The 23549-nt window shown below is 46.7% G+C and overlaps 1 long non-coding RNA gene across 3 annotated transcripts in view; it reads right to left on the reverse strand.

The window, feature by feature from the left end:
- Positions 1-1113: 1113 nt before the first annotated feature.
- Positions 1114-23549, reverse strand: part of Gm39323 — a 31735-nt gene continuing 9299 nt past the window's right edge. For 2 of the 3 annotated variants that reach the window (XR_870685.2, XR_870687.2), the window contains exons 2-3: positions 6062-6231; positions 1114-4967 (exon numbers count right to left, since the gene is read on the reverse strand). This is a non-coding gene — a long non-coding RNA (predicted gene, 39323). The remainder of the gene's footprint in view (positions 4968-6061; positions 6232-23549) is intronic. The other variant, XR_870686.2, reaches the window with a different exon arrangement.

Raw genomic sequence — 23549 nt, forward strand, 5'->3', positions numbered from 1 at the left:
CAGATAGGACTTTCCAAAGGAGATAAGGTCACCAGGACCCTGCCCTCATGAATGGATCTATGTCATTGCTGGGTTGGGTTAGTTGCTGTGGTTTTGGGCCTGTTAACAGGGCATGCTAGAGTCGGGGTTTTCCTCTCTGATTCACATATGCTCACTTACTTTCCACCATGTTGCTACAGAAGGAAAGCCCTTGCTGGGAACCAGTGCCACAGTTCTCAGTATTTCTGGCCTCCAGAACCTCAACCCCCTAAAACTGTAACTTATAAGTTAACCAAGCAGTGATGTTCTATTATAATAGCAGAAAACGGAAGAGGGAACCTGTGTTGGTTGCTGACATAAACAACTTAAACAGAAAAGGAGTGTCTATCTTGACTCACAGCTTTGGAGGTGTCTACAGTCAGCTAGTCCCATTGCTTCAGGCCTGTGGCAAGGCAGAGACATCACTGCAGAAAGACATTTCAGGAGAGAGCTGCCGGCCTTGTGGTCAGGAAGCAGAGAATGACAGGCAGAAAGGGACATGGACAGATGCCCTTTAAAGGCTCAATGACCTCTTCCAACCAGGGACTCCTGTCAGTCACCCAGCAGGAACTCGCTAGTGGGTAGTGCCCTCATCTCCCCCTATTGACAGCAACTGGGGACCAAGCCTTCAACACATCTGCCTTTTATTGTAACACTATGATAGTTTAGATCTCAAATGGCCCCAGAAACCAATGTGCTAATGGTTTGGTTTCTGGTCTGTGACACTATGGGAGGTGTAGAACCTTTAGCTGGAAGAGCTTATTTGGGCGAGTTAGGTCATGGGGGGGGGGATGCTCTTAGAGGAGATCCCTGGGCCTTGGCAATTTGTCTTCTGCTTTCTGAATGCCATGAGATTAACAGAAGCCACTCCCACTCCCAACCCCACCCCCACTCCCCAACACCATCATACACGTCCTACCATAATGTACTTTGCTCCCAAAGACTTAGAGCAACAGAGCTGAGCAACCATGGACCAAAGACTCTGAAATTATGAACAAAGGATACAGTTTTCTCTTCATAACTTCATTGTCCCGGGTATTTTATCACAGTAATGGATCGTGGTTTAGCATAGACACTTACACTGTCTATACAAGGTCACTTTAAAATAATAATTTAATAAACAGGGCACACGTACTCATTGGTTGGTGAAGGAATACACAACAATGTGTGTCTAGTAGTGCAGGTGGATGGGGGTGGGGGAGTGAGGGATCTGGATGGGGAGGTAGGGATGGGAACAGGATTGATCAGGTGGGGGAAATGAAGGGAGAGAGTGCTGGGAGAGATGACTGGAATCAGAGGAGCATCTCTGGGATGAGCTAGAAATCTAATGCAATGGAAACTCCCAGAAATCTATGAAGGGGACCCTAGCTACGATTCTTAGCAATGGGAGGATATGGAACCTGAATTCGTCCTGTGCTAAGGCAAAGGTGACACAGAAATTGTGGGAATGGTCAACCAATGACTGGTCCAGCTTGAGACCCAAGCCATAAAAGGAAGCCCACCAGACACTGTCTGGAGAGCTAGGACCCAGAAGCCAGACAGTCCAGAGACCTAGGATAGAACCAAACATGACTGGAAAAAAAAAAATAAAGGCGATAAAATAATTCCTAATTATACCCTGCTATACTCACAGACCAGAGCCTAGCCCCATTGTCATCAGAGAGGCTTCACCCAGCAACTGATGGAAACAGACACAAAGACCACAGCCAAACACTAGGTGGAGCTTGGGAAATTCTGAGAAAGAAGGAGAGGGTTGTAGTAGACACAGTGGTCAGAGACACACCAAGAAAACCCACAGAATCAACTAACCCGAGTTTCTAGGAGCTCGAAGAGACTGAACCACCAACTGGGGAGCCTGTATGGGACTGGCCTAAGTAAACCCTTTTACATATGTTACAGTTGTGTAGCTTGGTCTTCCTGTGGGACTCCTAACAGTGGGAGCAGGGGCTGTCTCTGACTCTGTCGCTTTCCTCTACTGGGCTGCCTTGTGTAGCCGTAACAGAAAAGGAGGTGCCTAGTCTCACTGCAACTTGACATGCCATGGCTGGTTGACATCCATGAGAGGCCCGCCCTTTCCTGGAGGGGAAGAGGGGAAGTGGGGGGCAGGCTGAGAAGAGAAGGGGAGCCCTGCAGTGGGATATAAAAGAAAGAGGGAACAGAAGAGGAGGGAAGGCAGGCAGGCAGGCAGAGTGTCTAGGATGGTGTACTGGCTGGTTTTATGTGTCAACTTGACACAAGCTGAATAAACCCTTTCCTCCCCAACTTGCTTCTTGGTCATGATGTTTTATTCAGGAATAGAAACCCTGACTAAGACAGATGGGGAGAGAGCCCAGAAGTCGAAAGTGCTTGCTGTGGAAGCCCAGTGACCTGAGTTTAGTCCCTGTAATTCATGGTAGGAAAAGAAAACCAACTTGTAGTGTAGTGTACTCATGTGCACACACACCCACTTGAAAGAAAGAAGGGAAAGAAGAAAGAATTCTTATCAGGCTTTTAGAGCCACACAGGCTTATCTGAGGTGGGGCTAGCACGTAGCTGAGGATGGCCTTGAAGTCCCGATCCACCTGCCTCCACTCGCCTAGTCAGGTTTTCACTATTGTTTCCAAACACTTCCCATATAGCTTTAAAACAATGGTAATAGGGACAGTGGACACAGTTTAACTGAAAAGTACTTGCCTGGTACCCACGAAGCCCTAGTTCAACCCAAGCACCATATACACCAGGCATATTAGCACAGATCTGTTGTTATGAAATATAAAGCAGCAAGGGGTACCACAGTGGGCCCATGCCAAGGTATGCCCCTGAAAAATTACACCATGCAACAGACCTGGTATAAAAGGGGTTTACTAGGGGAAGGAGGGAGGAAAGAGGACCCAAGGAAGGGGTAGAGTCAGGCGAGTGGGTATGTAGACCGGCAGACAAACGGGAGCAGTCACGAGGGCAGAGAAAAGGGAGGCAGAGAGGGAGAGGGGGGACGCTGAGGACAAATAGAGAGCTGAGGGTGGGTGTGGGGTCCTTTTATCCAACCGCAGGCACCTGGCAGGTGGCAGATGATGACAGAAGTGATAACTAGGTCCCTTGGGGGCAGGCTAGTGGAATCCCCTGTACACTCACACCTGTAATCTCAGTATTTAAAAGGGAAGGTCAGAAAATCAAGGCCATTCTTGGCTGCATGGTGAGTCCCAAATAGGCCTGGAATATATGACATGAGGCTTTGTGTGTGTGTGTGTATGTGTGACAGAGAGAGAGAGAGAGAGAGAAAGGATATCAAAGAGAATTAGCTCTTGCATATGTGAGCTTGTGAACTAAAATGAGAACATTTCTGTGCGCTGGTTCCTGATATAGACACTAGTACCTGAGAGCCTATTTGAGAAAGGCCAACAAAGAAGAAGGGAATGGGAGCAGAGAAGCAGCTTAGCAAAGCTCTCTCATCTCCCCAGCTGGCCCTGAGGTTCCCAGTCCCCAGCAGCAGACACTGATCTTATCACAGGTACATACTTTCCTTCACAAGTGTGTTCCTGCCTTAAAGTCGGTTAAAGACGATGAACAGCTCACAGCGAAGAGCTGACTGTGCCCTGCTCATCTCCCCGGGGCCTCTAACCCACCCTATTCCAGGCAGGAACCCAACTGGTGTTCTTTAAAAACTGGCACCTGATCAACATACATAGATGCAAAAGAAGCCCAGCGCTGCTCAGAGGTAGAAGGAAATGGGGACAGTCTCCTGCAGCAGGGCTTTTTCTGGGGAGAGAGAGAAGCCTGGGTCTGGAGCTCAGTTTGGCCGGGCAGAGAGGGAGGGGCCCAGCACAGAGCTTGCAACATCCTCTGCTCTCTCAGAAACCAGCTCCAGGCCTTCCAAGAAGCCAGGGGAACTGTCACCAGGCGGTCTCTTTCCTGTCATGATTTATTCAATTAAGCTGTATCTGAAAATATCCTCGGCAGGTGGCTTATTTTCTGCAGGGCCAGGATGTGGGAGGGCACGGAGTGTAGCCTCCTAATAGAGCCCTGAGGCCCGGCTCACAGATAGAGACACTGAGGCTGGGAAAGCGACAGACCTCATCAGACTTCAGCAAGGCCAAGAGAGAGGAGGAAGGCTGGACTATATCTAGAGAGAACAAACAAACAAACAAACAAAAGCATGTCCTTTCAGCCAAGGGGACGGAGAGACCACACTGCCCTAAGCCTGGAGAACTCAAACCTATACCTGCTAGCCCAGCTCTCTGAGGGAGAGGCGGGTGCTGAGTGAGGAGACCCAGGCCCAAGCTGAAAGAAAGCAGCCCCAAGGGGAAGAAATGAAGTCATACAAGGTGCTTGAGTCCCCCACTGAGCTCAAACCCTAACATGCTTAAGAGCCAAAAAGCAAAGCCTCTCAAAAAGGGTTCACCTCTGGGCGACCAACTCAGCATAGACTTAGTAATGTTCCTGCTGCACAAATCAACCTGACCGTCTGCAGTGGACTTAGAGGCAGGGACTTGGTGAACCTTTTTAGACTTTGGGAGGCTGTGTTTCCTCATCTGTGAAGTGGGGGTGTGAGGAAGGGCTGCTGAAGGGTTAGGTGAGGTGCTGTGTGAAACCCCAGAGTCTGCCTGGACTTCAGTGGTTAAGGAACTCACTCTTACCTCATCCACGCCCCTCCCCCTGTTTTCCGGCCATTGCCCTTTAAATGTAAGAACGGTGCACTTGTGAGAAAGCCATATGTCATAGATAATGAATGAGAATAGACTCTTTAGCCCACTTCTCTCTACCCAAGAGGCCACCGCCTTGAGGAACACAGATGAAAAAGCTTTGGAGGCAAAGCTTTCCAAACGCCAGGAGCATCCATCATGGACTGTACCGAGCCTACCAACGTCTTCACAGGGAGAGGCAGATGGGAACATCCGGGTCGTGATTAAGGAGGAATGTGGCAAAATGGCCAGTGTGCTCCAAGGTCCCACCCAGAGGTTTCCTGATGTTATCTGAAAGTAAAAATCCTTATTTTAAAATAAACTTAATTTACACAAACCGGTGAGCAAGGTTGGTGTCACGTAATGTTTCGTGAAGGCTCATAGGAACTCTTTCCTCAGCTCACTAACTACTCTGCCCCTCAGTTTTTTCCCTTGTCTTTTTGTTGTTGTTGTTGTTTGTTTGTTTGTTTTCCCAGACAGAGTTTCTCTGTGTACCCCTGGCTGTCCTGGAACTCACTTTGTAGACCAGGCTGGCCTCGAACTCAGAAATCCGCCTGCCTCTGCCTCCCAAGTTGCTGGAATTAAAGGCGTGCACCACCACCGCCCAGCAACCCTTGTCTTTCTTAAGTAATCTGTCTGTGTATCAAGCATCATTGGGCTACAAGAGTCTGGAACTGGGTAGCCTTTCCCTGCAGATCCTTGGCTGGCACTCCTAAGCATGCTTGCTCGGGCACTCTGGGCTTTCGGTCTTTCTGACCTCTACTATCTAGCTGAAGAGACATCTTCTCCATCTCCCCTCACCCCCAGCACCTGCCAGGTCTCCGGCTTGACTGTCTTGCTTTTCCTTCAAATTTTAATAAAATTACAAAGCAAAATAAGAAAAATGTAGACTTCATTTGGTAGAATGGCTTTAGATTCGTGGCAAAGCTGAGCAGAAAGCAGCTCCCATAAGATCCCTATCCGTGCTACCAAAACCCCTCCTTCACTAGCATTCCCAATCCAGACCCACATTCTGAGGCAAGTGAGAGGGCTTAGTGGATAAGAGTCCTTGCCACCAAGCCTGAGGACCCTAGTTCAATCCGCAGAATCCGTATGAAAAAATCTGTCTGCGCATCAAGCATCAGCTCCACTCCTTCAAGCTATCCACTGACCTCCTTAGGCACACCCCGTATATACACAGACACAGAGAAAAACCAATGTAAGCTACTTTAATTTTAAAAGACACCCATTTCTTGTACCTAGTGACCCTTCATTGGAACATCACTAATACCCAAAGGCCATAGTTTCCATTAGGGTTTGCTGTAAGCATTAATCGCAGTTTAGGGTTACATACACGGACAGTTAATTTCCCTGTCCCAAAAGTCCTGAATGTCCCCACCTCTTACCAGTCAACTCCAGGACCACCGATCTTTTTGCTGTCTTCATTATGTCCTCTACTTGGAATACAATAGTACGTAGCCTTTTCGTCCATCCTGCTTCTTGAGTTAACCCCCATGTGAGGTTCTTTTCACGACTTGACAACTCATTTCTTCTTAATTCTAAAATATTCCATTATCTGGATGAGAATATATTTTTTAAATTCCTTTACAATTTTATACTTCTCTATACAGTGAATTTTGATCTTTTGCTCATTCCAACCTCCGTCACCCTCTCTCATCCCCCTCCCTCTTCTGATGAAACCCTTTTTTCTCTAACAAGCTGTCTTCCTATCTTCATGTTATGTGTAAGTGATTGTGTGTGTGTGCGCGTGTGTGTATAAGAGAGGGGGCTACTGAGTTTAATTAGGATTTTTTTCCCACTAGCATGGAGGAAGGGCTTGTTTGCTTATTTTTTTAGAGCATGACCAGGTATCAATGGCTACTCCACTGAAGAAAAATCATTCCCTCACCTTAAAAATCATTTTAGCTGGTACTTGGGAGCAAGAGACAGGAGAATCAAGAGTTCAAGGCCAAAGTCTGGGACACACTTCAGTGTTAAAGCATTTCCCTTTAGTGCACGCAGGCCCTGGTTAGATCTGCAATCAGAACTATTCAAGGGCAGACCCCGACTGAAAAAAAATAAAAAACAAGATCTAAGGATTTAGCTAAATGGTAAATACTCAGTTTCCCAGTACTTGCAAAGTTCTAGATTTGACCCCCAAGAAACACACACACACATACACACACGCGCGCTCCTCTTACAAGATCCCCTCAATTTAACAATCACACACATAGAATCCGTAGATTGATGCCATCAACCATTTATATGTATTGTTAACTTCAATGATCTCCACATAAACTATTCACATCTCAAATTGTAGATGCTAAATAAAGATCGAAACAACAGTGCCTGACAAATCCATGAATTCAGATCATGACCCAGTGTTACAGATGCTGTAGGAACTGGGCAGCTAACTAGGGCTGTTCAGCTGGGCACCGGACAGCTCAGATTTGCATTTCAACAAGAACACTCTTGCTAGCTATGGCCTAGGATGGGTGCCAGGATTCTCTCCCCACCTCCCTGGGATTGGACAATGCTTCTGACCATATGACAGCCAGGAACAGCTGTACCCAATTCAGAGGAGCCACTGAAAACTGGTTTTGACAGTCAACCAAAAACCTTAACCCAGCTTTGCTTTCAAACAGAAACTTGGTTTAGAAAGCAACACAGGAAGGCTGGTGAGATCGCTCGGCAGGTAAAGGTGCGGTTCTATCAAGCCTGACGACCTGAGTTGACCCTGGAACCCATAGGAGAGAAAGAGAGAACACACCCTCACGGGTTGTCTTCTGACCTCCATAGCATGTATCCCCCGCCCCCCACTGATTTTTTTTTTTAAAGGGAAGAGTCTAAAAGCTAAATATGGCTTCAAAATCAAAGAGCTTAAGGCTTACTCCAGAGAAAACCAGAATGTATGAAGGCTTTAAACCAAGCCAAGGCCATAGACAAAATCAAGATAGAGAAATCAGATGATGTCATAGGGTCTCACTTTCTCCCCATGTACTCGTCCCCATGGAAACCATTTTTCTGAGATTTTTATTTTTATGTATATGAATGTTTTGTGTATACACACACACACACACACACACACACACACACACACACACAAAAAAAACACATTTTGCCTGGTGTCTGCCTTACTCCATTTGGGGGGTGGAGTAGGAGGGAGACAGAATCTCAATACATGGCTTTAGCTGGCTAGACTGGAATACCATGAGGTAGATACACTGGCCTCAAACTTGCTGGGACCCACCTGCCTCTGCCTTCCTAGTTACACTGGGATAAATGGTGTGTGCTACAACACCTGAGTGGTTAGATATATTTTCTAAATAGTCCTCAGTCGACTTACCATCTCTCCACCCCTACGTTTACCCTAGGTGTTTAAGAGCACAGGGTGGTTGGCTTGGGATTGCTTGTCAAGTCATCACATTCATGTTCATCATATACTTTTGAGGCAGTAAATCCCGCAGAAGGTTGGTCCCTCCCCATCCGTCCCACGTGGTACTCCGTGTCAGTTTGTACTATTCCTGGTGAAGGAAATTCTGTCTTTTGTTGAAGTGGCATCTGCCAGGCTTGCCAATTGTACAACCATCCACATTTTTTGTAACTATTAAGGAATGTGAGAGAGTCTCTGAATAATGTCTACTTATTTCTAATCTAACATTCACTTGTGTAAATTTTCATGTCCACAGGAACTTTGGGCCACACCAATGTGAGGGCTAAAGTTATGTTTTAAGTCTAAATTACTGTGCTTAAGAGATCTATAAAACAGTGTGGGGGGAGGGGTGCATGCCTTTAGTCCAAGCACTCAGAAGGCAGAGGCAAACTTTGTGAGTTCAAGGTCAGCCTGGTCTACAAATTGAGATTCAGGGCGTTGGGGACTATAAAAATGAGAGAGAGAGAGAGAGAGAGAGAGAGAGAGAGAGAGAGAGAGAGAGAGAGAGAGATGAGAATTTCCTGCAGTGCTAGGAGATGTTGTTTGTATAAGACAGCTAACCATGAGTTTTCACTTTTGTAAGCAAAGTTTGTTGCCCCAAGTGCACAGGATGCGCTTCATTACATATAGGCAGGAGGTACGTAAACAGAAAATACATCAAGACGTGCATACACTGGGCCCAAATTGGATGAAGGCAGGAAGCGTGTAGCCTTGTGGGGCTTGTCTTTAGAAGCATCTGACTAACATAGTTCTAAGCCATTCTCTGGGAGGCCTGGCCAGTGTCCATTGTCCTGGCAAGTATTTAATAATGCTTACTCAAATGTGCCTCAATGTTGTGGTAGTGGTCTTCTTCTCGCCCAGTGAGATTAACATCAGTTCTGACTGTGATGTGACCAGAGCTGTTTGTGTTAATTATATTTGCAGAGTCCTTATGTTCTGTTGGACTCCAGAACCAGGCTCACAAAGCCATGTGCTGCCCTCTTGAAGCCCACTTTGCCATTAGGCAACGGTGAAGACCCAGGAAGAGGCTTTCATCATGTATCCCACATGATCTATATGAGTTATATAGACCCCCAACTGGCCTGGAGCTTATTATATTGCTTAGTCTTGAATTCATGATCCCCCTGCCTCAGCCTCCCAAGGACCAAAGTCACAGGCTGTGCTACCATCCCAGGCTTCTGAATCTTACTCTGAGATGTCAGCCCATCTTTTTCTGAGCTGGAATATTAGGGTTCTGTGGCGGACCAGACCCAACAGAATGTATATAGTTATAAAGGTGGATTTACCAGACTGGAGTACAGGGTTGGGGGCTGGGCAATGTTAATTGGTAAAGTACTTGCCTTAACAAACACTAGGTCCTGGGTTCAAACCACCCACCTTGGGACAAATATAAAAGTCACAGAGAGCTGTGGTTAAGAGTGCTGGTTTCTCTTGCAGAGGACCTGGGTTCTCTTACACGGTAGCTCACACTCTCTAACTCCAGATCCCAGGAGATCCAATGCACTGTTCTGGTCTCTGTGGGCGCTGAATGCGTGTTGGGTACAGACATACACACAGGCAAAATAACACACATCAAAATAAACTTAAGAAAAAAAAATAAGTCAGCATTGTGGTGTAGTGGAGACAAGTGGATCTCTGGGGCGTGTTGGCCAGTCAGCCTGACCTACTTGGTGATTTCCAGGCTAGTAGAGGATCCTAACTCAAAAAGCAGGTGAGGGAGACCTGCAGAATGACATCAAAGTTGTATACATATTACCTCATGTGCACACACACATACACACACACACACATACACACACACACACACACACATACACACACACACATACACACACACACATACACACACACACACATACACACACACACACATACACACACACACATACACACACACACACACACACACACACACACACACACACACACACACACACACAAAAGCATTGATGCAGCCTGTCGGGTCCAGAACCTCCCTGGAGAGCTGCTGGTCTGAGTCCTCACTCAAGGACTGAAGAATCTGGGAATGTAATGTTAGCAGGCAGTGGGTACAGAGGAAGGACCGACCACTCAGCAGCAAGTGAGCTGCACATGTGGGCACACTTCTGGTCCCAGCCTGTTGGATGATACTACCCACATTCAGGGTGTGTCTCCTTCTTTCCAGTGCCCCCCCCCCCGCCATGCCAATCATCTCACAGGACACGCAGAGCATGTCGTATCCATTTACTAGGCGTCTTTCAATCCAGTCAAGATAAACCATCACTGGCCAGGACCTAGATCTTCAATTCAAAACCAAATCTGGACTGCTGCCTCTAGAAGCCCACCATCACCACAGGAAACAGGAAGGCTCAGTGGAATCAGTGGTGTCGCTGCTGTTTTCTGCCCTTCACATTCATCCTTTCCCTCTATGTGCACCTTCTAAATCATGTAAACGCTTTATTTCGTTAACTTAACTTGAAGGGCGCCTCCCAGCCGAATAATAAAGCAAAGGAAGGCAGACACCTAGAGGACAGGCTGAACGGATCCACCTGCAGAAACGGAAGGACCTGACATTAATGTACTGTAATAAAGTCAGGCTGGGGAACTCAAGTGTCCTCATTTCAAAGCTTACTTTAGAGCTCCAGTAACCAAGGCAGTGTGGACATAAAGTCACGTGGGTGAATGGACTAAAAGTGGGGACTCCAGAAACCATGCATCCACGGCCAGTTAACTCTCAGTGTAAGTGGTGATGGCATTCAACAGGGAGAAAACAGTTCATATCAGATGGTGGCAGGAAGATCAGAAAGCCACGTGTGCAGAGGAAACTGCACCCTGTGCGCCACACAGCATCCACACACACCAACTCAAAACGGACCCACAGGCTAAATCAGCCAGACATATGAGAAAAGATATCCATGAACCTTCACAAGCTCGGATTAGAAAGGAATCCCTTAGATGTGACACACAAGACAGAGTAGACAACGAGGAAATAGACAACTTGCATCTCACCAAACTAAGTGCATCAAAAGCCACCATGTGTGAAACTAGGAGGAGCATGAGGGACAAGGGGGAGAAGGGAAGCTAAAGGGATACACGCGGTACCAGCGCAGAGTGGGGCTACACGGGAAGCTAAAGGGAAACACGCGGTGCCAACGCAGAGTGGGGCTACCCGGGAAGCTAAAGGGATACACGCGGTGCCAGCGCAGAGTGGGGCTACCCGAGAAGCTAAAGGAAAACACGTGGTGCCAGCGCAGAGTGGGGCTACCCGAGAAGCTAAAGGAAAACACGTGGTGCCAGCGCAGAGTGGGGCTACCCGGGAAGCTAAAGGGATACACGCGGTACCAGCGCAGAGTGGGGCTACCCGGGAAGCTAAAGGGATACACGCGGTACCAGCGCAGAGTGGGGCTACCCGGGAAGCTAAAGGGATACACGCGGTGCCAGCGCAGAGTGGGGCTACCCAAGAAGCTAAAGGAAAACACGCGGTGCCAGCGCAGAGTGGGGCTAGCCGGAGGAAGGAAAGGGACAATCCAGCAGTGACAGGCGGCACAGGGGAGGTCCAGATGTGGGGATAAGGATAGAGGAAAGGGCTGGCAACATGGCTAAGCAGGTGAAGGTGCTTTGTAGTCTGACTCATGAGCTCAATCCCTGGAACCCATATAGTGGAAGAAAAGAACAGTTTCTCAAGTTGTTCTCTGACCTCCACATTTGAGCTATGGCACACAAGTAGCCATACACATGCACACATGAGCACACATAGATAGATAGATAATTAACAAATACAACAAAACATTTAAAGAATAATTTTGAAGAACAAAGCTACCCATGTACATGAAAGTCCCATAATGAAACCTATTACTTAATCCTAGAAAGACAAATTGAAAAATTAAAAGTGAAAAATAAGCTACTTCATACTAAACATTTGTGCCTCCCCAAATGCACATGTTAAAGCCCTAACTCCCAGTGTAACAACATAAAGAAGTAACTAAAATTGGGTGAGGTCATAAGATTGGGTAAGGGTGGGGGCCTCCAATCTGATAGAATTAATGACCTTTGTAATTAATTTGTTCATTTGAGTGTCTATATGATGGGGGTAGAGGTCAGAAGACAATCTGTGGGAGTCAGTTCTCTTTGTATCACATGGGTCCCAGGGATTGAACTGGGCCCTAAGGCTTCACCCACTGTATCTTTCTGCCCCGGAATCAGTGTTCTAATAAGAGACAAAAGACTGTGGCTCTAGTGGACAAAACTCTTAGAATTCAAAAGCAAAGAGGCTAGCAATATAGAGTTTTAAATGGGAAAAGTATTTTTTTACTTCTTTTTTGTTTTTTGGGAACACGATTTTCCTATGTACCACCTGCCTCTACCTCCTGAGTGCTGGGACTAAAGGCATGTACTACCTCACCTGGCTGGACAGAATCTTGATTAGTCATTTCTCAAAAGATCATTCATAAATGGTCCACAGACACATGAAAAGATGCTTAGCATAATTAGCCATTTATGAAATGCCAATCAAAACCATAAGAAGCAAGCTGTGATATGGCTCAGTGGGAAAAGGTGTGTGTGTGCAAGGCTGATGACCTGAGTTCAATCCCCAGAGCCCGCATGAAGGTGGAAAGAGAGAATTAACTTCACAAAGTTGTCCACTCACCTCAGAGCCAGCACCCACACTTATACACAATAATAAATAAACAAAATTATTTTTAAAAGCATAAAAACTCACAAAGAAATTCTACCTCACAGCCACTGGCGTGGTTGTAGTTTTTCAAAATGAGGCAGGGGGGTGTTGGGGAGATGGCTCGGTGGATGATAGTGCTTTTCCTGTACAAGCAGGAGGACCTGGCCTCAAATTGTCATGAGCCACATCAAACAACTAGACATGGTTTCACACCTGCAACTCCAGTTCTGGGGGGAGGTGAAGACAGGAAGATCTCTGGGGCTTGCTGGCACCAACCACCCTAGCAACAGTTTCAGAGAGAGACCTTGTTTCAAGGGAACAGGGTAATAGAACAGGGCCTTTACAAATACACACACAAGCACATGGACATAACACACACACACACAGACACACACACACACACACACACATCATACACCATGGGAGGATGGGGAGGGAGGAGAGAGAAAAGGAGAGAGAAATAAAAAGAAAATAAGGCTGGGGATGTAATTCAGTTGGTAGAGTGCTTGCCACCAGCCTACATGCCGCACAAAACAGGCATGGTCTCATGCCGGGCTAAGGGTGTAGGGGAAGAGGGGGAGGGAGAGAGCCCGCGACCGGACAGAGTTCCTGTGCTCAGGGCAGGTGGACTCAGGAGGACTGCCAGATGCTTTCCACTCTGCCCCAGGTGAACATCTGGCTGTGAAGCCACTGACCCCACTTGGCAGGGGGTGGACAAGGGACAGCCCCCATACCAGGTTCTCAGTTTCTGGCATCCCACGCTGGATACAGCAGAGGAGCTAAGAACAGAATAGGGGCCCCAGGGAAGAGGGCAGAGGAAGAGAGGTTCCCACGCAGGCGAGAGTCTTTAGACCGGTCCGTGGCTGGAGCACAGGAAGGCCTTCTGACGGGAAATTAGGCACGGCTCCTTAGGAGAAAGCCTATCCCATCGTCCAAGCACAGCGGGCCTTGATGAACAGACACAGTTTATGGTTTTGGAGTTTTATTGTAGAAAGGCAGGGGGAAAGAGAAAAGGTAAGAGAGAGAGAGAGACCAGCCATGGCCAAGAGGACAAAGGGGGAAAAAGGAGAGAGAGAAGAAAGGCTGGAGAGTAAGAAAGCTTAAAGAGAGAGAGGTAAAAGCTTAGAGTGAGAGAGAGAGTAAGAGGGAGAGTAAGGACAGTAAAAGCTTAAGAGAGCAAGCAGGGGCCAAGCATCCCCTCTTATAGTGGGCTTCTTATCTTGTTGTTGCTAGGTAACTGGGAGGAGTCTAGCCTGAAGGTCAGAAGCTTGGGACATTGTGTACTTGACTAAAAGCCACAGCTTCTCCTGTGGGGGCTGTGGGGGTGGTAACTTCAACAGGAGCCAGGGGTCTAGGAGACACAAGGGAACGCCTTCCGTCCCATGTAGGTGAAAATTATCACCTCCAGGTCCTACAGGGGTTCAGACCTCAACTGGACTGGAGACCAGGCTGTCTGTGCATACATAGCCCATTGCCCCACAGTCACATATGCCTGTAACGCCAGGCTTAGGAAGATGGAAGAGAAAGGCAAGACCATCCTCAACTACAGAGCAAATGTAAGGCTAGCTGGAATGCATGCGAGCCCGAGTCAAAGGACTATGCTGCATAAAAATGAAGTGCTGCTGATAACGTGCATCCCCAGAGGCTGCATACACTCTATGTGGAGAATAAATAAATGGCTATGTCCTCCCTGCAAAATATGGGAGTTCCCTCAAAGAAAGAGGACTGTAAACCTTGATTTTGTTTCTGATTTTGTTTGTTTGTTTGTTCGTTTGTTTGTTTGAATTTTTTTTTGTTCAGTTGTTGAGACTGTTCCGTACCCCAGGCTAGCCTCAAAGACAACATCTTCCCATCTCAAGCTCTCAACTGCTGGGATTCTGGGTGCATATGACCGCACTCTGTCACATAAACTTTTCAAATAGCACAATGCAGAACATAGCACAGAAGAACTGAAAAGAAATGACCGGGCAGGTGTTCTCCTGTGAACCCCCATAACACAGAAAACCCCCAAAGTAAAGTTAGTAATGCCTAGCAACAGATGAATGAATAAACAGAACTAATGCAAACTATGGAATACTGGTCAGCCCTTAAAACAGGATATAATGCTGGTACATGCTGCTGAGTGATACATTTGGAAACCTTATGCTAAACAAGAGTTGGATATGAAAGGTCACATGGTACTTTCTGGAGGTGGGGGAGGGAAGAAGGAAGTGATCATTTCACAGGAACAGTCTCCTGGGGGGCGGGGGGTGGGGGGGGAGATGAAGCTGTGGTTGAAATCTGATAGAAGTGGTCGGTTGCACAATATGATGAGCATACAGAACACCCCTGAATTGTTGCACGATATGATGAGCATACAGAACACCCCTGAATTGTATGCATTAGACTGATTTTATGTGGAGCAAATTTCACCTCAATAAAAGTAAGAGGAGAGGGCTGGCGAGATGGCTCAGCGAGTGAAGACCTTGCCTACAAAGCCTGGTTGACCTGAGTGTGATTCCTGGGACTTACACTCTAGCAGGCAGGCACTGTGAAAGCTGTCCTCTGCCTCCACTTGTGCACCGTGGCACAAGCAAACACGTTAAGCAAATGTGATAATAGTACTAAGCGCTGTTCATCTCAGCCAACAGAGGCAGATCTCTGTGAGCTCAAGGTCTACCCTAGTCTACAGAGTGAGTGCTGGGACAGTGTCTTAGCTAGGGTTTCATTGCTGTGAAGAGACAGAATGACCACGGCAACTCTTATAAAGGGAAACATTTAATTGGGGCTGGCTTACAGTTTCAGAGGTTCAGTCCATTATCATCATGGTTGGAACATGGCAGCATGCAGGCAGACATGGCACTGGAGGAGCTAAGAGTTCTACATCTTGTTCCAAAGGCAGCTAGAAGACTAGCATCCAGGCAGCCAGGATGAGGGCCTTAAAGCTCACACCCACAGTGACACACTTCCTCCAACAAGGCCACGACTACTCCAACAAGGCCACACCTCCAAATAGTGCCACTCCCTGGGCCAAGCACATTCAAACCACCACAGACAGTCAGGGCCACACAGTGAGACCCTGTCTCAAACAAAACAAACTATTTTTAAAGAGGAGAATATAGGCTGAGGGTTAACCTCAGCTTCTGAGCTGCTTGGCTTGGTGTTTAGGTGTGTGGTATCTACAAGTGCCAGTTTGTGACAGTTCACCCAGCTATACAATGCTAACTAAAGCAGAGCCTTCTAAGTATTTTGTACTTAAATAAATGAAAGTTTTGTTTTGTCCTTTTTAAAACAAAAAACAAACAAACAAACAAACAAAAAAAAAAAAAAACAGCCAGACAGTGGTGGCACACACCTTTAATCCCAGCACTTGGGAGGCAGAGGCTGGCAGATTTCTGAGTTCGAGGCCAGCCTGGTCTACATATTGAGTTTCAGGACAGCCAGGGCTACACAGAGAAACCCTGTCTCAAAAAACAAAAACAAAAAAATCAACAAAAAGTCTCTGTTGTATTTAAGATGGCAGAACTACTAAGGATGATGGGAAGGACATAAGTGTACAAGTGCTGCGTCAGTCCTGGTTATATATCAAGTATTGATATTTGATTCCCCAGGCCTCCCTGCATTCATTCTGAATTTTTGGATATTGCCATTACGCATCAGCTATCTTGGGATGAGTAAGGATGTAGTAATAATTCTGGAATTTTGGTTTCTTTAAAACACACACACACAAATATTATAAGAATGTTTTCATTTTAATCCCAGGTGTGGGGATACGGGTCTACTTCAGACTGTCCACAGCAGCTGACTATGATTTGCCTCGTGATCTAACAGAGGCATGGTTTTGCCAGCTGTAGTTTCTGCAATTGTGTGATGTTTGGAATTCTGGGAACTTTTCAGAGGGTATATAAATCTAGGGTGGTTGTTGGTCATTGTCTGGGGGGAGAGAGAGAGAGAGAGAGAGAGAGAGAGAGAGAGAGAGAGAAGTTTGTTAGTAGTCATGCTCAAAGAAGAAGCAAAAGGAAAGAAGTTACATTTAGGGGTCTCTCTCTCTCTCTCTCTCTCTCTCTCTCTCTCTCTCTTTCGTCTACCCTTCTTTCTTTCCTATCTAATGATAGAAGGGAAAACTGGAGAGATAAAAGATAAGAAAAACAAGAAACCACAAAGTACCAAAGAGCAGCTACATAGAACATGTTGTTATAAAGGCATCTAGCATCTGGTAGGAAAAGTGCCATAACGAGCTCACCACTTTGTAGGATGACAAAATAGAAGGTGGTATAGGCATGGTAGCTCATGCATGCAATTCTAACACTTGGGAAGCTGAGGCAGCAGGAGTTCCCACAAGTTTCAGGCCAACGTGGGCTGAAGAGTGAATTCCAGACCAGCCTACTCTACAGAGTAAGACTTTGTTTCAAAATAAAATGGTAACTGTTATTTATCTTAGTTACTGGGCCTTTAGCAATCCCCTTGGCTAAGGTCTGAATTCAAAACTCATACACAGAAACCTAGTCCCCAAGTAATGAGCAGAGAGGCCTCTGAGAGGTGGTGCTGTCACATAATTCACTCTTATGAACAGAGTTAGTGCCCTATAGAGGGGGCCTGAGAGAGTTTGCCTCCTATTCTACCAGGGAATGATTCAGAGTGAACCCAAATCTTCATGCTCCTTGATCTTGGTCTTCCCAAGCGCCAAAGTGGTGAGCAATAAATTTCTGTTATTTATAAATTTCTTGTTTAAGTTCTATTTTGAGACAGGGTCTCATTTTGTAGGTCCAGATGTCCTGGAACTCAGTATGTAGACCAAGTTGGCCTTGAACTCACAGAGATGCACCTGCCTCTGTATCTCCAGTGCTAGTATGTACTATCATACCCTGATATTTGGTTACAGCAACCCAAACAGACTTAGAAATTATATTGGTTTACCTGTTTGTTTGTTTGTTTAACTATAATAAACTACCTGAGACATTCTGCTTTATAATGAAAAGGGATTTTAGGCCCAGTTCTTGAGATACAAGACGAGGGAGTAACACATAGGATCAGCCCTCTTGCTTGGAGTGTCACGTGGCAAGAGGTAGGGTGTGTGTGTGTGTGTGTGTGTGTGTGTGTGTGTGTGTTCTCCCTCCATATAAAGCCACCACCAGGATTCAATTATAGGGGCTCCACCCTGATGGCATTTCTAATCTTATTTTCCCAGTGCTAGAAATGGAAGCCAGGGTCTTCTGCATGCTGGGCAAGCACTGCCACTGAGCTACAGCCCCAAATCAACCTTACCTAGCCCGAACAGCCTCCCAAAGTCCCACTTCTAAACACAGGGACAGGGTACCTTTCCATCTCTCAACACCTCACTGTTGGGAATGTCCACACACACACACACACACACACACACACACACACACACATCACCTCTTGGCATGAGACACTCAGAAGACTGATCCCACATATAACCCCCTGGTCTTGCATCTCAAGAACTCAGCCTAAATAAATCTCTTTTCATTCCCAACTGTCATCAAATGGAGATATGGAACTCAAACTCACACCCAGATAACAAGAAACACCTTTCAACTTTGAACTCCCTTCAAGGGCCTTACTCACCTTCCCTGAGTCCCACTCAGAAGTATTCACTGGGAAAGGCGATGTAACTGTAGTCAGAACAGACACAGTGTGTGTCTGGGGGTGCTCATCTTCCTCCCATTGGCTCCAACCTCAGAGAAGATGCAGACATAGAAACACACAGGCCCCTCCTTGTCAGAGGAAAGGCCTTCCTGAAATGGCTCCCTCAACCTTGAGTGACATAAGACTCCAGCCCACCTCCCTGATACTATATCATGAGATCTTCTAGACCCCTAAGGCAAGACTGCATCACTGAGCAGGCAAGGACTCCAGGGCTCATACAATACACTGTGGGGAGTGATTGGAATCCTAAGTGAGTGTGTATTGTTGACAAGGGCACGACCACATCAAGGACCCCAATGCCTCAGACCCAGGGGAATTGGCAAAGCTTTCCCTTGTGGGAATATTGACAGCGTGCACAGAAAGCATCTTCCACAGTATCCTCCCCCCATCATTACAGCAGATTGTTCCCCTTTGGAAACCTCTCACTGAGGTGAGGAGATGCCCCTCCCTGTGTTGTATTCACAGAACAAACTTGCTGAGGCTGAAGCTGGCTGCAGTAGTAGGCATCAAAAGAGAAAAGTTAGGACTTAGAATGTTCTATGTTTACTCTGTGGTCTTTCATGACATTTTAATATTTGGAACCGCATACATCTATGACTTTTCTTTTTAGATAGAATGTCACTATGTAGCCCAGGCTAGCCTCAAACTGGCAATCTACTTGCTTCTGTCTGCTGAATAATCAATCGCATTACAGGAGTATGCCCCTGTGTTAGGATGTTTCCAAGGCCATCAGACCTCTGTTTCCATGAAGTCCACTATGTTTGGAATGGAAACATTTGTGGAAAGAAATGTATCTCACTAAATAACATGCAAGGTTTTCTCTTGTCATTTTGTAAACAATATGTTCCAAAACTATTGGCATGGTACTTCCATTGTGTTAAGTATGATAAGTAAAGTATGCAGGAGATGTACCTACTATGCAGAATGCCATGACCTAATACAAAGGAGTGCAGCATCTAATTCAGTAATTACACAGGTCCTGAACCTTCAGACACGAGGAGACAAGTGTATATACGTTTCTGAAGTGACTGACCTCACACTCCTAGAACCAAGCCAGTCCTTGACTCTTCCTCCCAAGTAACAGAGATTGTAGGCATGTACTACTACACAATTAGAGGAGAAAACCTGTGGTTTGGAAGGGTTGGAGCAATGGCTGCTCATCCAGAAGACCCAGATACAATTTCCAGTTCCCAGCTGTGTGTGACTCCAGTTCCAGAGGATCTGATGCCCTTTTCTGGCCTCCAAGGGCACCAAGTACACACATAGTAATGGGTACACACACAAGCAGACAAAGCACCTCTACATATAAATTTAATTTTTTAAAGTTTTTTTTAAAATGTGGTTTGAAACAAAAAAGTCATTCTTGTAACATTCCTGAAGCCAAACTAGACTGCCTCAGCTGTAGTGAACTTGCCTAGTATGTGGAAAGCCCTGGGTTTGATCCTGAGTCTCCAGTAATTCAAAAAGAAAGAGGGGGGGAGGGGAGAGAGGGAGGAGTGGGAGAGAGGGAGAGAAGAAAGAGGAAAGGGAAGAAGAGGAGAAGGAAGAAGAGGAAGAGGAGGAGGAGGAGGAGAAAGAGCAGGAGGGCTAGATTAAAGCTGCATCAGGGAACAAGGAGAGACTCCAGAAAGCATCTTACGAACAGAACCCAAACTTCTCAAACCTCCTGGAAAGCTCAAAGGATGTAGGTGAGCTACAGAGTGGGGTGCAGGGCTGGAGTTGTAGCTTAGGGGAACAGCACTTGCCTCATATGCACAGGACCTAGGAACATCCCCAAAACAAAGGGAGAAAATAAAAGATTTGGGGCCAGGGAGATAGCTCGTCAGATAAAGACACCTGCTCACAAGCCTGATAACTTGAGGTCTAACTCAAAACCCGTGGGGTAAAATTCTTGACTTCTATAAGACTCCCATACATTTACACATAAGTGTAAAACATTTTTTTTAAAGAAAGAAGGATAGGGCAAGAAGAGGCAAAACAGGAAGAAAATAAAGAAAAAGTATCCAGAGCTGAGAATAAACAAAGATCTCTAACACCACCTCCCCACCCCACCCCGTGTCACATGGGCACCACCCTCAGCCCCGTCACCATATGGCCTCTGGGGCTGTTCTTTATGCTGTCACCAAGAAAAGCAGGACTCCATATACTCTCTCTCCCCCTCTTCCTGTTTTCTTTCAAAATAGTTTGTGTGTGTGTGTGTGTGTGTGTGTGTGTGTGTGTGTGTGTGTGTGTGTGTAAATGCCTGTGTGTGTACCTCATACAGAGGAAACATCTATCAACATTATCCTATTATCCTTCCTTTCTCCCTGCCAAGGAGTGCAGAAATGTTTCCACCACAGAAAAGAAATATTTCCGGTTTCCTCCAGCTGCCTGTCCAAGTGTTAAGTCCCCTCAATGTGGCCAAGCAGCCCAGCATCCATTTGCATACTGCCACACTACTAGGAGAAGCCAGCTGGAAGGGGTACTACATAAGAAATGGCCTCTCCCAAGGAGTTAGGGATATCATGCGCCTATAAATCCAGGGGCAAGAGCTTGCTTACCAAGAATGATACCTTTGATGGACTCTGCCTGTGGGAAGTTCAGGTAGAGTTGACCTGCAAGAGTTATGGAATCTGTCTCCCACCTCTTCTCAAAAAAAGCTATTTTACATTTTTAAGTAGCTACCTGCATTCCTCAAAGATGAGTCTTGTTCATTCCTTGGCTCAGCTGATTGCCAAAAATCTGCTAATTCATTTTCCCTGTGCAGAAGAGTCAGGATTCAGCAATTCCCGCACTCACATGGCCCTTTCTGGCTTCTATGGCTTGGTTCAGACTGAGAAGAGCTGAAGAGCTGAGCTCAGCCAAACCAAAATCCAGCCTATATCCTCCAAGCTCCCAGCCAGGATGCACTGGCCAGCAAAGCATGGGGAAGACCTTACTACAAGGTCTAGCCTGGCTTTCCCAGATGACCCTTATTCATCTCTCAGTGCCTGAGCTATGGTAACTACCAACCCACCTCAGCCATCCACCACCACACACACAAGGTTCCCTTTGCATCATAACCTCAACTCTGTCTACACACTCCTCCTCAGCCTATTCGTATATATTACCTGTGTGTATACACGTGTGAGTGCAAGTGCCTGTGTCAGCCAGAAGAGGACAGTAGATCCCCTGGGACTCAAACGCAGGTCCTCTGGGAGAATAACCAATCCAATGTTGTTAACCACTGAGCCACCTCTCCAGCCCTTTACACACACACACACACACACACACACACACACACACACACACACTTTGTTTTCTGAGACAAGCCTTTCACTGACCTGGAACCCCACAAATGCGTTGAGTTAGCTAGACAGCCCCAGAGATCTACTTTGTGACTTCCTCTCCAATGCTAGGATTACAAGTGCATGCCTGCCTTTTTTAGGTGGCTTCTAGGAATCAAACTCAGGTCCTCAAGCTCACAAGGCAAGCACCTTACTGACTAAGCCATCCCTCCAGCCCCCTCATCCGCATGCAAATAGCTTGATACCAGGTAAACTGTCCCTTCAAGTTTAGCCAAATCCTAGAGCTGGAAACAGCTCTCTACTGCAAGCAATTCAGGGCCTACCTCCTTTGTGGGGTTACCACATCCTGGGTAACAATTGCCAGACATAACCACCACAGGACCCATTATCAGTCAACTAGGAACAGCGCTACACCCCAGAGCAGAGGCCGCCGTGGTTCTTCATATCAGCCAAACCAAAGGCTGCTGATTTAGCCTCATTCGTCCTACTTCAGAAACAGTGAGGCTCCAGCCCACAATCTTCCCTCATCAGCCAGACCTAATTCTTTCCAGTGTCCCCGCCCCTGGCCCCCCCAGTGTGATGTGCAGGACTCTACCTAGAGATGAAGCAGTCTGACAAACTTCCAAAGGTGGCTAGTTAAGGAAACTTGGCTTGCTGTACCTAAAGAACTGTACTTTTTACATTGATTTATTCATGCATTCGTTCATTATATATCTGTGTGTGTGTGAGTGCGCGCGCACACGCGCACGCACGCGCGCGTGAGCGCTCACATATATATCTGCTTGTACATGTGGAGGTCAGAGGACAACTTATAGAAGTTCGTTCTCTCCTATCACGTGGGTCCTGAGGATCGAACTTGGGTCATCAGGTTTAACAGCAAGCACCTCTACCCACTGAGCCATCTCACCAGCCTAATACTAACACATTTATTAAAGGCGCAATAATTTGTCACCTATTACAGTGCTGTGGCATAATATTTATACTAGTTTATACTAAATAATAAACAACATGTTGACTATAGTAAATTGTTACCGTTTTGAAGCAACAGCTTTTCCACTCTACCCTCTTCTGGAATTTCCCTCAACCTATTTTCCCCAACCTCTTTCTTGCCAAATCCTTACCACATACCACCCGTCATTTCCTCACTGGAACATATTATTTTTGCAGGTCACTCTGTCTGGGTTCAGTACCACTGGCTCTCGATTCTTCTGCTGTTGCTGCCCCCATAAGTAGGGTCCAGAGCTCTGTACATTTCCAGAACTAACTCTGGTGCCAATTGCCACCTATTTGCAATTTCCGCTAGACACCTTGCTGGGACTCTAACCTGCTCCTTGGTCCATGCACATGTCTCCAGGCACCTCCAGCTCCACCATGAACACATAGCCTTTGCCCCAGCACTGTCTTCTCCCTCTTATTTCTTCAGAGAAGCTCTCTAGAAACCTGGGAGCCCCTTAGCCCTCACCAAAACCCTCTCAGGAGTGCCTGGGCAGTGTATATCCTCTGGTCAGCTTCTCTGAGCCTGCAGTCATTACCCACCCCCATGACAGCCCCACCCCCTCAGCTGGATTTCAGCCTCTTGTGGACCCCTTTGTCACTCCTGTGCACCCCCCCCATGTACCCCTTTCCCACTTATCCATCCCTGACGCTTCATCAGACCTCTCCCCAGATTTAGGACCTTCCATAGTTCCCTACCACTCACAGGAAAGTCTAAAACCTCTGTCTTTTTGGAATGGCTTCACTTTCCTCCTCCCACCCCATGCCCTTCCCCCCCCCCCCACTCCCCCACTCCACCCCGGGCAGCACTCACTCCAGAATGCAGTGCAGCGTTCAGACACACTTCTGTTACTTCACTCCTTCTCTTGCTTCCGATGCTCCCTTGAGAATGCCTACCCATA

The sequence above is a fragment of the Mus musculus genome, chromosome 9, assembly GCF_000001635.26.
Source record: "Mus musculus strain C57BL/6J chromosome 9, GRCm38.p6 C57BL/6J".
NCBI classification, from domain to species: Eukaryota; Metazoa; Chordata; class Mammalia; order Rodentia; family Muridae; genus Mus; species Mus musculus.